The sequence below is a fragment of the Hirundo rustica genome, chromosome 12 (genome assembly GCF_015227805.2).
Source record: "Hirundo rustica isolate bHirRus1 chromosome 12, bHirRus1.pri.v3, whole genome shotgun sequence".
In the NCBI taxonomy this organism is placed as follows: Eukaryota; Metazoa; Chordata; class Aves; order Passeriformes; family Hirundinidae; genus Hirundo; species Hirundo rustica.
Window position 1 is genome coordinate 7,251,619 of NC_053461.1, and position 15,073 is coordinate 7,266,691.

General features: G+C 44.0%; 1 protein-coding gene across 9 annotated transcripts in view; it reads left to right on the forward strand.

Moving 5' to 3' along the window:
- ATP2B2 (ATPase plasma membrane Ca2+ transporting 2) overlaps nucleotides 1–15,073 on the forward strand; it is a 393,065-nt gene that overhangs the window by 164,446 nt on the left and 213,546 nt on the right. For 3 of the 9 annotated variants that reach the window (XM_040076438.1, XM_040076444.1, XM_040076441.2), the window contains exon 1: nucleotides 10,500–10,630. The exons of 4 other annotated variants lie outside the window; for them this stretch is intronic. The gene's annotated coding sequence lies outside the window, so the exon portion shown is untranslated. Of the gene's footprint in view, nucleotides 1–10,499; nucleotides 10,631–10,779; nucleotides 10,943–11,520; nucleotides 11,875–15,073 lie in introns of those variants that run through there. 2 more of the 9 variants (XM_040076443.2, XM_040076446.2) reach the window with 2 other exon arrangements.

A 15,073-nucleotide genomic window follows, 5' to 3' on the forward strand; every position in this document is an offset into this window, starting at 1 on the left:
CCCTGGCCATCCTTCCTTCCAGGGCATTCACTGAGTTTATTTCCGCAGCAGGTTTAGAAGAACCCCCTTTTATACCCATCAAAATTATATCCTCAAGAGAAATTAACTTGTGTTCTTAATAATGTGATCGACTTGATTTCTGCATAATTATATTTAACTTAGTTTAGACTGAGAAAAAGCAAATTCTGTAAAATAAAGTTCTATTTTGTCAATTTTTTTGGTCATGTAGGGTGGAAGACGTGGCATCCTAAAGTTGCTTTCCCAACTATTTTAGAGGATAGACAGAGGAAATGGTTCTTTTAAATTCCCCTGCTAACAAATGATCTTTTTTTTTTTTTTTTTTAATTTGTTGGAATGAAACTCTTCTGGACTCTGGGGAGGGCTCTGCTGGTGTCAGTGGCACGACTTCAGGTGACATTAATGAGGGGCTGGCTACAGATATACTGTGGGATCAGTGCTTTGGGGTTTTGTGCATGAACAGGATGCTTGTTTAGCTATAAAAGGGTCTTAGTGACAACCAAGGGACACCTTTTTCTCTTGGGACCAATTTCTTTGGACACCTGGAGGGCTCTATGCCTCTGTTAATTAACAGGGAGCTGTGGCCATGTTCAGCACCGTGTCCAGTCCCTGTGAATTTTTTCCAAGGCAGGCCAGGGAATGCACACTAAGTTTCCTTCCCAGTGGGTGAAGTTGCCTCTGGGAAGTGAAGGTGCTGTACCTGGCTCTGTGTTTCCTTAGAGAATTAGTGAAAATCAGACGTCTCAGCAGTCTGAGGAAGCTTCTCTGTGAGTCTTCTCTCCCAGGCACAGGACTTACCAAAGACTCCATTATTTTAAAAGTAGAAAACAGAATTCTGCATGATGTTTCGTGATACATTTTATTATTTTATCTCTTAGACGTATTATGATCTTCCACTGTTGCTCCTGAGCTGGAATTAATGAAATGGCAAGAAGAAAAAAACCTCAGTGGGATTTAATTTTGCGAATAATGTGCTGAGGGTTCTCATCACTACTTTATCTAAATATAACACTGCGAGCATCTCTGGTGCTTGTGAATTACAGGATGTTTGGAAGCTGCAGCAGCTCCCGGGAAACCCAATTTTCCTCTCCACAAATCGAAGTTAGGAGCATTAAATATAATTAATATGGAATATCTGTGTTTAACTGTTTTATGGTATGTAAGCACAGAACATTTGGATGTCTTTAGTGAACTAAGCCGAGGACACGATGCAGGACTGCACAATTTATTTTTATCCTCAAGGTCAAGTAACATCTTTGAGCACTGACACAGTGTTCAAGAAATACGGGTCTTACTACACAATTCCCTTCAAGGTTAGAAATTTCCTTGTATATGTTATATATGTACACAAGTATTTGCATTACTGATGATCTTTTTCCTTGGGCTTTTGAAAAGAAAAGCTGTATGTTTTTAGAGACTGGAATGTCTGACTTAGAGAGCAAAGCTCCAAGATATGTAACAGAGGTATGAAGCTGATCTTTGTAGGGCAGGGCTGTGTTAAAAAAAAAAAAGGTATTTGTATAAAGGAATTAAGGAATCCTCCTAAATATGGGAATTCTAAGAAGAAATGTGGATTAAAGTAGAATTTGTGCTTATCTGCTGATGCTGGACACTTTCAAAATTACTGAGCTGAAATGGCAGATGAATTTTTAATAGTCTTAAATTATCAGCCCATACATAAACCACCTTATAACACATTAAAGAGGAGAAAAAATTTATGCTCTCCTGGCCTTTTTCTGCTTTACCAGTGCTTCAAACTCTCCCCTCTTATCTTCCCTTTTTTGGAGTGATTTAAGCAAACTTCGCAGATCTATTTTCTCAACCTCCCAGGGAGGCGTTTGTATTTATTTGCTAGTAAATTACTTTTTTTTTTTCTTTTTTTTAAAATTATTTTCACCCATTATTTCTGTTTATGGAGATTGGGATGCATGTGGTTGATCAGGTGAGGGCAAGGAGGAGGGCTGGTTTCTGCCAGCCCCAGACAGGAGCAGGCTGTTGGGATTTTATCACTGTAATCTGCTGGTTTATTACTGGTCATTAAGGCATCCAAAAGATTTATTTGGAGCAAAAACCTTGCTAAGAGATCAAGGCTGTGAGTTAGCCATGGAAAAGAGGGGTGATGATGTTGCTCGTCCAGATGGAGAAGTTCTGGATGAGGCCTTGAGTTCCGGGCTCTGGAATTCGCCTGCTGGTCCTGCAGCACTTCCCGGTGGTCCCTGTAACCCTGTGGAGGGGAATTTGGCTGGATTTTGGATGTGAGCTGACAAATGACCCAGGGTGAAATAAATAATCAGACTTTTATTTCCCCTGCACAATGCCACGTCCTGTTCTCGGTGCCTAAAACAAATTGTTGCTGGTGCAGAAAAGAACAATTCTGGCTCTGGAGAAAGGGAGGTAAAAATGCAGTCAATAAATCACTCCAAATGCAATCAGGACATCATTCAAACCTCCCAGGCTGTGCTCTCTGGTAGGTTGAACCTGGCTGTGACCCAGCCACGGCTGGAAGTTGGGCTCAATGCTCCTTGTGGGTCCCTTCCAGGATATTCTGTGATTCTATGAAGTAATGGCTGCTTCGGGCTCCTTCTTCTCGGTCTTCTGGTTCTTGTATTTCCTGACTCCTTCATGAGGGATAGAAGAGGTACTACCATGCATTGTTTGCCCCTAAATCCTCTCTTGACACATTTCTGACCAAACAAAATGAGTTTGTTTTGTTTTGTTTTTTTTTTAACTCTCCCTGAAGGAACGGAACCTTACCTCTTAGTGAGGAATCTGCAGCACATCAGTGTTGTTGGCAAAGGACAATTTTAAAATAATGGACAGCTTGGAGGGTTGTTTAGCTAAGGGAAATACTATAAAATGTGTCAATTTTGTTTGGATGTGATATTATTCTAGGCTAGATATTGGTGAGGGTTTTTTGTCCAATAACATTTTTGTTCACGTGTTCATTCTTCTGCACTGGACAGACTCTTTTAATCTACAATAATGTATTGGCAAGTCCTAAGCTCAGTTGCTTCAGAAAGTTCTGATATTTTGGCAAAATTTTCATAACTATTGTGTCATAATGTTGCATCTGGGGCTAAGAAACAGCTGATGGATCTTCAGGACATGGCTCAGTCTGGAAGCCAAGCCTGACACCCACCTAATTTTCATTTAGAGTGTATTTTTATTTCTATACTGACTATATTTATTACAATAACATTTGGGTCTTGTATTTAGTTTAATATTGAATAATATGAATGAGAATTTTTGTGCAAATTATATGTTACATCTCTAAGTAAATCTTCTATAGCAATAATTCTTGAAGCTTTCTTATTGTAAAGCTCATTCTTTGCTGAAGAACTTGAATGTTTATTTCAAATCTAGATATAATTGTGAATACGAATCCTGAGTTCTTATAGGAGAATATTTATATCTAAAACCACAAACAGCCATTGTGGTAATTTCAGATTAGGTTTGACTCTACAGTTGCTCAAGCCCTAGGACTGGCTTTTGTGGCAGCTATTCCCAGATCTTCCAGTGGGATTGAAAGGACTGGCTTACTGAAACTCACTTGGGGTTTTTTGTTTGTTTTGGCTGAAGTGGAGCCATTCTGTCAAATGCTGCCATGCAGGGAATGAACAGGACTGGTGTGCAACATTCTGGGCTGCACCAGAACGTTCCAGACAACACCAGTGAACCCTTCCAAGGCTGTGGGACCGGTCTGAGTTCCCACAGCGAGCGGGGTGGCGGTGCCAGCCCGGGTGACATCAGCAGCACAAAGCGACCGGTTTGTTGAGATGGGGGTTGTGGCACAGGGAAGAACATCCAAGGGTTCCCAGTGGGTTTGTGTGATGGCTGAGCTCCAGTTCCTCCTTCCCCCAGAGCTGCGGGGTTTTGTGGCCCTGCAGCGAGGTGAGCCCCTGGAGCTGGGCTCTGGGGACAGTATACCGAGGAGGTGGCTCTGGGGTGACCCCAAGATTCCTGGTATGAGGATCAGGACTGTGGGGAAATCCTCTGGAGGAGATGGCTCTGAGGTGGCCCCAAGATTCCAAGGATGGGGCTCTGGGCTGTGGGGACACCCTCTGGAGCAGGTGGCTCCAAGGTGACTCCAAGATTTCAAGGATGGGGCTCTGGGCTGTGGGGACAATCTTCTGAGAACGTGGCTCTGGGGTGGCCCCAAGATTCCAAAGATGAGACTCTGGATTGTTGGGGATACCCTCTGGAAGAGGTGGCTCTAAGGTGACCCCAAGATTCCTGGGATGTGGCTCCAGGCTGCCCTGGGAGCCCCCTGTGTGTGCACGTTCCTCAGGCAGGATGATCAGCAGGGCAGAGATACCCACGGCTTTACAAAGCTTAATAGGTCAGATTGCTTTGCCCACTAAGCTAAACATAGCCTTTTATCTCATTATATCAGGAAAACCCTCTCCTCAACAGGAGGCAATTGCTGCAGGTGATTAATTACTAGGAAATGTGTATCAGAGTTGGATTTTTGCTGAGATATCAAAAGTCCCTTTTTCATAGTTTGTTAAAATTCTGTTCTCCTGTTTGAATTGTTGAGAGTGATCGAACCTTGTCCCACTGTTGTTTCTCTTTATGTTAATAATTTGCCTTTATTAGAGTAATAAATAAGGCTGATCCAGGCTTCTATTCAGAACCATTTGACAAAAAGGCTGCAATGGGAGTTACTGTGTCAGACTGATGAGATGTACAGTCAGGAGACCCAGGTATGTAGGAAAAGTCCATATATTGAAGAATGAAAGCTTTAAGTTCTCAAAGGAGCACACATTTCCTTAATAATAATAATAGTCCATATGCATAATTGAATTCTCTGCTATTACTCCTTAATCTGAAATATGACTGGAACAGTTGAGCAGTTTGAAGGGAACAATGGTGGGTTGCTATTTTAGCGTGCAGTCCAAGGTCATGCTGTGACCTGGCTGTGTAAAAGCAGTGCTTGAGGTTCACATCCATGGCACAGTCATGCACAATTTCATGGCAAAGGATGCTCCTTCGAACGCATCCTGCTTGGGATATTCTTTTCAAATGGGAGATAAGTGGTTTCCTGTACAGAAGCTTGGCAAATAAGAAGGAAAAACAACTCCCAGAACGTTGTGGTAGTATTCGGCATCAGTGATATCTGAAGAAGGTATTGAACCAAAATTCTGATTCCAAACTGGTTTTTTTCTGGGAGAATAGTTTTGATGCGGAAGAGGGATGAGTCCACGTAACCCATCTACTTGTGCAAAGTTTCACCCCTATTTCCAGGCATCCTTCGAAGTCAGGTTGTCTGAAATCTGCAGTTTGACATGAACTGATGCGACACCTTTAAACTGTACAGTCCTATAATTTGAGTTTAAATGATTTTGAGTTAATTTCTAATCTCCATCAGGACCAGTGCTATGAGACTGCAGGAGGAAAGTAACATTCCCTCCCAGAACACAGGGAAGGGGATCCCTGTGCTGGAAACGCAGAGGATTTGAATCTCCCTCCCAGTGTCACTGTATTATGTTCGGTAAACAGAATAATGCTGGAAGGCAGTTGACACAAATTTTGTTTTGAGAACTGGCAGTTTTTATGGGGTTTAAATGCCCATGGAATGAAGGGGGGATTCCTTTGCTGCCCATCCACAGCTCCCAGAGATTGTGGCACCCTCACAAGGTCGCTCTTCAAAGCTCTTGTCAGGCCACTCTGTCAGTTGGTCTAAGATTTGTTCTGAGTGTCGACAAATATTTCCTCTCATCTACATGGGAGGTGACAGATTCTGTGTGTAAGCCAAAAAGAGGGTAGAATGCTAGCATAACACAGGTTTTGTATTCTTGGGCCTGTCTTAGGCTGTTGAGAGGCTGATTTCAGTGGTGGGCTCAGGTTTAGCTGTGTCAGATATTGCAGGTTCTCGCTCTGGTCGAGGCAGAACCCTTTGGAGGAGGCTGCTGAGATGCTTCTCTGTCATAGCTGTGCTTAGGCTGTGGAAGTGAGCCAGGTTTACTTAAGCTTTACTGGGAAGCTCAGGCTAATCAATGCTTCTTCCTCGGTTTGTTGTTGTTGTTAGAGCCTAATGACTTTTCTTCCAGCTTGGGTGACCCTGGGAGCATCGTTGTGTTTTCTGAGCTTTAAACTTGTGGCAAGGAGGGGAGAGCAATGGCAGCCCAGCCTCGCAGGCATCTTCTCTTTGTGGGCATGGCTTTTAGACGGTGGAAGAAGAAAAACTGGGATATCTGTCGATATCAGATGGTGGAGATTGAAGGAGAGGGAGGAACTGCAGTTCTGGCTGGCTGGTTGTTTTCCTTTCAGATATTGAGAAGGTTGGGATGCCAGTCAAGGAAGTAAGCTGATTGGAGCTGCAATAATTTATCGGTCAGAGCAAGTGGCAATTTGTACAGGAAAAGTGTGGCAGATAAAATAGAGAGTTCAAGGCAACCGTGAGCTTCTGAGGTTTAAATCACACAGCAAACGGTTGGGAGCTCTGGGGCTTTCCCAGTCTGAGCCCTGTGCCTGGATTAGCTCCAGAACTTCCCACAGCACAGCCAGATGTGCCCAGCACCTTTCCCCCAGGGAAGGGCAGGGAAGAGTTAATCAAGCCACCAGCTCCGAAGCACTGTGATTTAAACTTGTGAATACACTGATTTTATAGTTAGGGACATTGAAGCACAGTGGGATCAAGTGACCTACTAACATCTCCCAGTCAGGAAACAGCAGGGCAAGTCCTTGAAAGTGGCTGTTCTGAGGTCCCTCTCCTCCACTCCTCCTTTTATTAGGTCGTGTTGCTTCCCAGGATAACAACATGTTTGTGCAGTTTGGGAGCGCAAGCTGTTTCCTCGCAGAAATATTACTGCTCTATGTCCCCAAACTGGAGAGACGCTGAATCTGAAAACAGATTTAATTCTTATTTTTAAAAACCTAGCAAATGAGACTGAAAAATATGAGAGGCTGCCAGTCTGCTGTTCTAGTTTAAGTATCTGGGTTGTGATTAGGAAAATATTAGAAATCTGCTGCTGCTTTCCAGTGCCGTTCCTCTGATTGGATAACTTCACTGGAAAGGAGGTCTTGGTCCCCAAGATCCTGGAAGAGGAATTAAAATTATGTTCCTGTGTTTCCTGTCATTAATTATCTCATAAAGACCTTGAAATGTGCTTGTGATGTCTATCACCAGCACATATGGAATTGAAATTTTCTCCAAAGAAGTTAGTTAGGTTCTTTGCCTCCAAATATAAATTGTCAGTTGAAGTTTTACTGGGGAAACAATTTTTTCAAGTCGCAGTTCAAGCTCAGCAGCTAAAGTCTCGTTCCTTCTATATCCCATAAACATTGTCTTGTTTTTTAAACTTAGTTCCAAAGAGCATCTTTCTATTTTCCATTCCGTTTTTCTGCTCCATTTCCATTCCTTGCCCCCAAGTTAAGGTGTTAAATTGTTTTTCTGTCAGAGCTAAATAACATGCTGCTGGGTGCTTTAATAGGCATGAAGATGCACTGACAAACCCTCATTTCAGATGGTGTCTTGCTTTGCAGGGCTCTGCTATTAAATTTGATGATGAAATATCTCAAAAAAGCAGCAGCCAACTTTGCGGCCATTTTGAGCTGCACGTGCTGGAAGCCGGGTTGGAAAATGTTAATATTCTCACTGTTGTGTCCAAAAAGTAATAATAATAAACCCCTCAGAGTGTTCCTAGAGGCGCTGTTTACTGGCTGGCCCAGTTTTTGAGGGTAGAATTGCTATTTTTAGCTCTGGTTGGAGGGTACCTGCTCTGGGTAGCAGGTATTCCCTGGGATTGTGGTCTTGTAATTTTGGGGGCAGTGAGCAGGTGTCACCCTTGAACCAGAGAACTCTTGGCCCTGCCTCAGCAGTGCTGGGGCTCAGGTTTGGGCCATTTCTGAGGACTTTTCCCTTGGGAGCTTTAAATGAGGGCAAACACAAGGTTGGCTCTTTATTCTGAGCTCCTTGATGCGCACCCAGGGCAGGCTCCAGCGTGGTGCATGAATCCAACTCCCGCCCCAGAATCTGCATCCTCGAGGATGGAGATCACACTAAGGCTTGGCCTTGGCTGCAGGATGGCAGCATTGTGGTGGAGGTAGAACCAACACAATCCCTGTGAGCAGGCTCCAAACAAACCTCCAAAAGTCTTCCTGGCTTGTCCGTCTCCCCATGTGCTTTGGTGCTTCAGGGGCCTGCAGTGAGTGAGGACTGGGAATATTCAAGTCCAAGTTGGTTGGATTTGCTATACAATGAAATGTTCAAACAAAGGTTTTCTTTCCCTTTTGAACATTTTGTTGTTGCTGTTATTTTTCTCCTCTTATTCCCTTGCCTATTCTGTTAATGAAAAATAAAAAATAGAGTTTTTTTCTGATATAGGCCTTATGATTCTGTCTCTGGCCTGAAGTTTCTGTAGTATGACAGAAAGCCTTTGAGAGCAGCACTCATCAAACTGGCAACAGCCAAATGTGTGGAACAAAATTTTTGGGCTGTGTTGAATTTCGTTAAGCTATTCCTCTCTTCTTTCAGGAAAGACAGTGTAAGAAAAAAAGTCTTCTTTAATGTATTTTGGTACTGTGTCAATCAACATTCTATTGCTTTTCAAATCATCTTTAAAAATTATACCAAAATAAAAAGGAATGTCAGTAGCCAGATAATTGCAGATGTCTCAGTATCTTCCTGCTTTTCTGACAGAGCAGCAGAGGTCACCAACATTTATGGGTCTGGGACCTCAGCACGAGGCGTTTAACTCAAGCACTGCTTTGTTCAGTGCTAGGATTCAGTCTGAGCTGCGCTACAAACTCCTAACGGCTGCAGTTTGTACTGAAAACTTGTTCTGAAAAGGGGACACGTCTCCCTGCTTAATCTAACCCAAAGTCACTGCATCTGGTGTCCTGGCATGCATGTAATTGCCTGTAGCTTCCTAATGATAAAGGCAGTCTCACATGAGAAAATTCCGCATTGATCCTAGTCCTGATTTACATTTTACTTCGTTAAGAAAAAATTGATCAGCATAGACAAAACTCCTGATCAATGATCCCAGCACCTTTTTTTTTTTTTTTTTTTTTTTTTTTAAATAGCTTCCATTTTGGTGCAGTGCAGACTTTTGGTTTAACTGGCTGAATTGATATTCTGAGCAGCGAGTAAGGCAGGATGACAGAGCATCAGCACAGCTACTCCTATTATTGCTCAGGGAGGTGTGCTCCTGCCCATCCTGGCCAAGGCACAGGCAAGCCATGAGCCACTGCTGTCCTAGGATGCTACAAAACACATCCCAGCTTTTATATGCACCGTTTTACATGTTCTTCACCTTAAAAAAAAAAAAAAAAAAAAAAAAAAAAAAAAAAAAAAGAGAGAGAGGTATTTTCTTGTGTTCAGTCACTCCCAGGATTGAATGGTTTGAGGTAGGAAATTTGAAGTTGTAGTTTGGACATGGTACACGTACTGATCACAGTTTCCTTTGAAAAAATAGACTATTACACAGAAAATGTTCTACTTTTCAAAGGGATGATGTCTCTGTCTTGTTTTTGGTGTTTGGGTTTGCTTTGCACTGCCATGGCACGGTATTCCATTGGAAAAGCCTTTTACACTTCTGAATCCTTCACGTGCTAATAATTGAAAATAACAGCTACATAATAACTCAGGATGGATGGCGAGAAGCTGTAGATAGAATGCAGTGATTCCCCGAAGTGCAGGGCTGTGAGGAAGAGAAGGGCAGAGAGCTGCTCTGGCATGTGTGTGTGATTTTACAGCACACGCTGATGTGACCAGATCAGATTAAACGGGGATATTTCGCCGTTCCTCCTGCACGGTTTTGGATTTCTGGCAGGCATGGCAGGGACACAAACACCACACAAACCCCGCAGCGCTGCAAGGCTGCTTTTTATTATTTTTTTATTTTTAATTCCACCTCCTGCCCCCCCCTCCCCCACCCCCCCCATTTTCCTTAGAATCCCCATTGTTCTTACATAAACAGAAAGAGCAGGGGAGGGCGAGCGAGCCGGATCTTTGCGGAGGGTGATTATGAAGTAATTTGCAGCACGGACACGCCGCCGTGCCGGGCTGTCATCAGCGGGCACAGCCCGAGCATCACCGGACACTGCGGGCTCCATCCCCGCCGCATCCTGCGCCTGCTCGGGGCGCCGGGGATGCTTTCCTCCACAACCTCTCGTCCCCCCCTCCCTTTTCCTCCTCCAGCGACAGTGACAATCCTTGTCCTTGAAGCTTTCTCCCGTTTCTGAGTAAGTGGCATATTCCTGGTCGCTTGCCATCTTCCGTTTTTGTCATTATCCCAGGGGGAAGCATTAAAAAAAAAAAAAAAAAAAATCGCAAACAACAAACATGGTGGTTCAGTCCTTTTCTTCCCCCCCCCCCCCCCTTTTTTTTTTTTTTTCTTTTTTCTTTTTTTTTTTTTTCGGTCGCTCCCCGTCCCCGCTGCGGCGGTGTCCCCGCGGTGGCGGTGGCGGTGCGGGCGGTGTCCCCGCGGTGGCGGTGCGGGGATGCTGCGGGCGCTGCCTCCCCGGCGCTGCCGCGGCGGTGGTACGGTCTGTGCGCTCCGCAGAGCGGCTCCGCGGCCGCTGCGCGCCTGCCCGCGCCCATGCCGAGCCCTGAGCCCTCCGCCCGCTAGCCGGGAGCAGGCTGCGCTGGGGAGGATGTCTTAGCCAAGTAAGTAGCGACATCCACAGCATGAGAGCAATAGTGATGGCGGTGGTGGTGATAATAATAATAAATAATAATAATTACATGTCTGCCCCCTTTCCATTCTGAGTTGGTTTATTCGGCATTTTTGCTGCCGGGAAAGGCGCGCGCTTGATGGGAGGATGGTGTGGGGACTGGGTGATGCGATAGGGTTTGGTTCGTGCCCTGGGAATCTCTGCAAAGGTAATGCTGCGACTGGTGAAGATTGTTCTGTAAGGTCAAAGAGAAACTGCATAGCTAAAAGGCTCCCTTGCATCAGAGAGCGTGCGCTGAGCTTCGGTAGGTTGAGAATTCAGCATGATCTTGTTGTTTTTGAAACGTTATGGGTTTGATTTTGATTAAATCAGTTCTTTAGTGATGAGGAAAACACGTGGATGGGATTTTGCTTTTATCATTGCTGGTAAGGAATTGGACGTGCCTTTTTTTTTTTTTTTTTTTTTTTTTTTTTTCTCTTTCAGAAGCTCACATTTCTCTAAAATGTGAGCAGTACACTTTGACTGTTGTATTTTTCTAACTTTAATGTTCTCTTATGATAGGCAAAGCTATTTAATGTAGGAAAATCTGTAATCCTCAGCTGGGTTCCTTTATAGAGCTGTTCATAGTTTTTCAGTGCGCTCGCTTGAAAGTAAAGGGCACGAAGGTTAAAAATCCCAAACATTGCCTTTGTATTGAGATGGACTAGAAAATAATGACTGAGGGAAGAGAAGGGACTGGGAATTTTCTGTAATTCCTTTCAACCACACACAGCGTTTGTCATGGCAAGATAGGGAAAGGTTTTCCTGAGAGGTATGGTATAACGATTAAGAATTCTGACAGATAGACTTTAATTCTTATTTATTTATTTATTTAATCAAAAGAAGAATCAGCTCCAAATCCACCGAACGCTGCATTCTTTTGGCTGCTCGTGAGGCGTCCAACGCCTTGAGAGAAAAACACAAGATTACGGGAGTCATTTCCGATTATGTAAAGGGAGATTCTGTGCGTTCAATCCGCGCCTGCGGCGCTGGCAGCTCCTGCGCTCCGGGCAGCAGCCGAGCTCTGCCCCAGCCTCCCAATCCCTGACTTTAGCTCATCCTATCCGAGCCGGGACACTTCCCTGAGCATCGCACGGCGTTCCCAGGGCTGCCGAGGCCATGGCTGTGGGCAGTGCTGGGGCTCGGAGGCAGCCACGAGGAGATGCTTAGCTCGGCGCTCCCCATTCCTTCTGCAAGGTGAGTATTGAAGCGGCTCAAAGAGCTCTGCTTTCAGCATGAACCGCTTGGTTTTACATCCCAAGGGCTGCGTGCTCCTCGGGGTTTCTGATCCTTTGACCTCCCCTCCCCGCCCCCGATCGCTTTCTGTTATGGGGCTGGGGAAGGATTGCAGGGATATTACACAAGTTGGGATGTCTGGAGGAGAGCTGGCAGGTTTAATACGGGAAAATTGCACTTCCACTGCTGGGATTTGAGGTCGGTGTCGGATACTTGTGGTATGAAATTGATAACGAGAGTTGCTTGTTAGTATTTGCTTAGAAAAAGGATTATGGATTGACTTCATAGTCCACATGTTTTTTTTTTTTTTACTGCTGAGATGCATTCCTGATTAGCATTTAATTTGTGAGAGGTTATCCATATGCATGACTGGCTCTTGTACCTTGCTCTGGAATAACTGTTTGACTCAGGTATCCAGCAGGTCTTTGATCACAGACAGCTTTTACTTTGTTCGTGCTCCTCTCATTTTAATCCAAATTGCTACCTGTGAAGAGGTGGTTCATATTCTCCCTTTAGTGCTGGTAAAATGAGTAAGTTTGCGAAGAAGGCAATAAAATAATAATAAGTTGTGTGGAGCAAGGCAGCATGAAGGGGTTTCTTTTTTTTTTTTTTTTTTTTTTTTTTTTTTTTTTTTTTTTTTTCCTCTGGGTGCCCTCTTTTCATCCTTTTTGTGTATCTGTCTTCATTTCTATAGAGAATTGATTTCGGCCTGCATCAGTACTAAATATACATTCATTTCCATGGAAAAGGTCAATTTTCTTCTCCACTGCAAATCAAAACTGCATGATATTCCTAATGCTTTCTGCATATATAAAAAGGTTGCATGCATGTATATTGGAAGAGCTTGGAAGAGTTTCATGCTTCCCAGCAGGATTCCAGGTTGCAGAAGATGTGGTAATGATGAACTAGGTATCATACTGTTCTTCTAACAGCTGCCATGAAAACACTTTTAGGAGTGTTTTTTTTCCTTTTAAATTTCATACCATGTATCTAGGAAACAGTTTGGAAATATTTTCTTTTCCCTTTTCGTCTTTGCCCAGTATTTAAAACATACAGCTTATCTTTCCCAGTGCTGTTGGATTAGGGACGCAACATTTTTTGAATTCTACTAAATATATATTTATATTTCTTCCTGTCTGAATACAGCTACTGTGAGCATACATCCTGCTAACATGTGAAAATTAAAATGTTAAAAGTGGTGTGGGTTTTGTTTTGGTTTTTTTTTTTTTGTTTGTTTGTTTGTTTTTTCTTCCCCTTCATTTCCATCCTGCAGCTCACATTTGTCAAATGCCAGTTATGTACGTAGTAATTCCTTTTTACATTTCGGAATACATGGAGAAGCCTTGACCTTGTATCTCCCTCTCCCACTCACTGAGAGCCCATTGCACTGCAGTAGGACTCCAGCAGTGGGGGTTCTCTAAGTGGACCCCACCTCCTCTCAGAAATGGAGATACTTTTATAGGTCGCACTGTAAAATCGTATTCTGAGGGGGAGAGAGTGGTTCGTTTGATTAACCTGCCTGGGAAGCCTCGTAGAGAATAAGCTGCCTTTTGCCAGGTTTTTTCATTCTGTTTTCAAGGAGACACAGTGAAGGATGTTACAGTTCCCTGGAATTTAGCAAGTACTGCTCTGATTAATTGTGTTCAGATTATACATTATCTGATCAAATGTTAACCTCCCCCCCTGCCCATGATTAAAATCACACATTTCTGATTAATTTTAATGTGCCAGTTAAAAAAGGGGTTAAAAAAAATAACACACAAAACCAGTTAAGGATTTGAGAGGTGTTTTTGTCAGATTTAGATATTAAAAATGTGATGCTAAAGCTTCAGCCAGCCCCTCTATGGGATCCTTCTCATGCTGAGGCAGGCAGCGAGCGATGACTCCGCTCCAAATGGAGCCGGTGGAGCAGCAGAGCTCCCTCCGTGTGCCAGGATAGCTCCGGAGCCCCCGCAGCCCCTGCAGTCCAGCTGGCACCAGGGCCGCCCCGGCCGCCCTGCACCGTGCCCAGCAGGGATGCTGCTCCACGGGATCCATCCTTCCCCGGCTCCCCAAGGTAACAGATCCTTAGTGGAGCAGTTGCATAAGAGAACAGCCTTTCTCTCTTAGGTAGGTTATGCTCTGCATGCTGGATGGTTTTCTGTGTGCTAACAGAGATAAATAAAGGGTGTTGTGGAAGTTATGTAAATGTATAGGCTTTAATTTCACCTGTGAAACAATGGGGAGCGCCAACAGGATTTTATTATAACCTTTGTTTGAAAGTTTGGTGCCCTTCTGTAGGAAATGGAAGGATACAGTGCAATTTTAAGAGCTGTAGGGTTTTGGTTCAAATTTGACTGGTTTTACTCATATTTAGGTTAAAAAGCATGGTTTTGCTGTTGTGTAAATAACCTTGGGTTTTGCAATAAACCTGGAGATTTGCAGTTGAGGAAAAAGAACCTGTGTATAAGAGAAGGGTTGGGAATGGGCATATTTTAATAAATTGAAGAGGTGGTCAGCTCTGTAAAAGGCAGGACACGTTTCCTCCGACCGCTGCAGACAAGTGCAATACGGAGCCTCGGAAGGGATGTGAAATTCATGCTTAGGTACCAGAGTTGGCAGAGTTGGGAAATGGTAGCCAAGTTACAAAATACTTCTCTTCTACCACACCATGTATGAACAAGTTCACCCTGCTGGTGCATGTTTTTCCTTGTTTTTAAAACACATGGCACTGTTAAAGCATCTGAGGATTGTGCACCAGGCTCTCAGAGAACCCTAGAAACGGTTAATGGGAAAAGAGAGAAGAGGAGCAGCAGTAAATCTGGGATTCCTACAGAAGAGTTTGTGCTTTTTTTTTTTTTTTTTTTTCTTTTGTCTCCTTTGCCCACATGGTGAAGGTGAAATGGCCGGAGAAAGCAGCTGATTTCAGAGGCACAGAATAGTTGAGGTTGGCAAGTGCCTCTGGAGATGGTCCAGCCCAACCTCTCCTGCTCCGAGTGGAGTCACCTATAGCAGGGCAATGTCCATCAGGTTTTCAGCTTCCCCAAGGATGGAGAATTCACAACCTCTCTGGGGCACCTGTCCCAGGGTTTGGACACCCTCACAGCTTTTGACCTTTAAATGGAATTTTCTACCTTGGCTCTCCTTGCCTTTTTGCCTTTCACCGGACACCGCCGAAAAG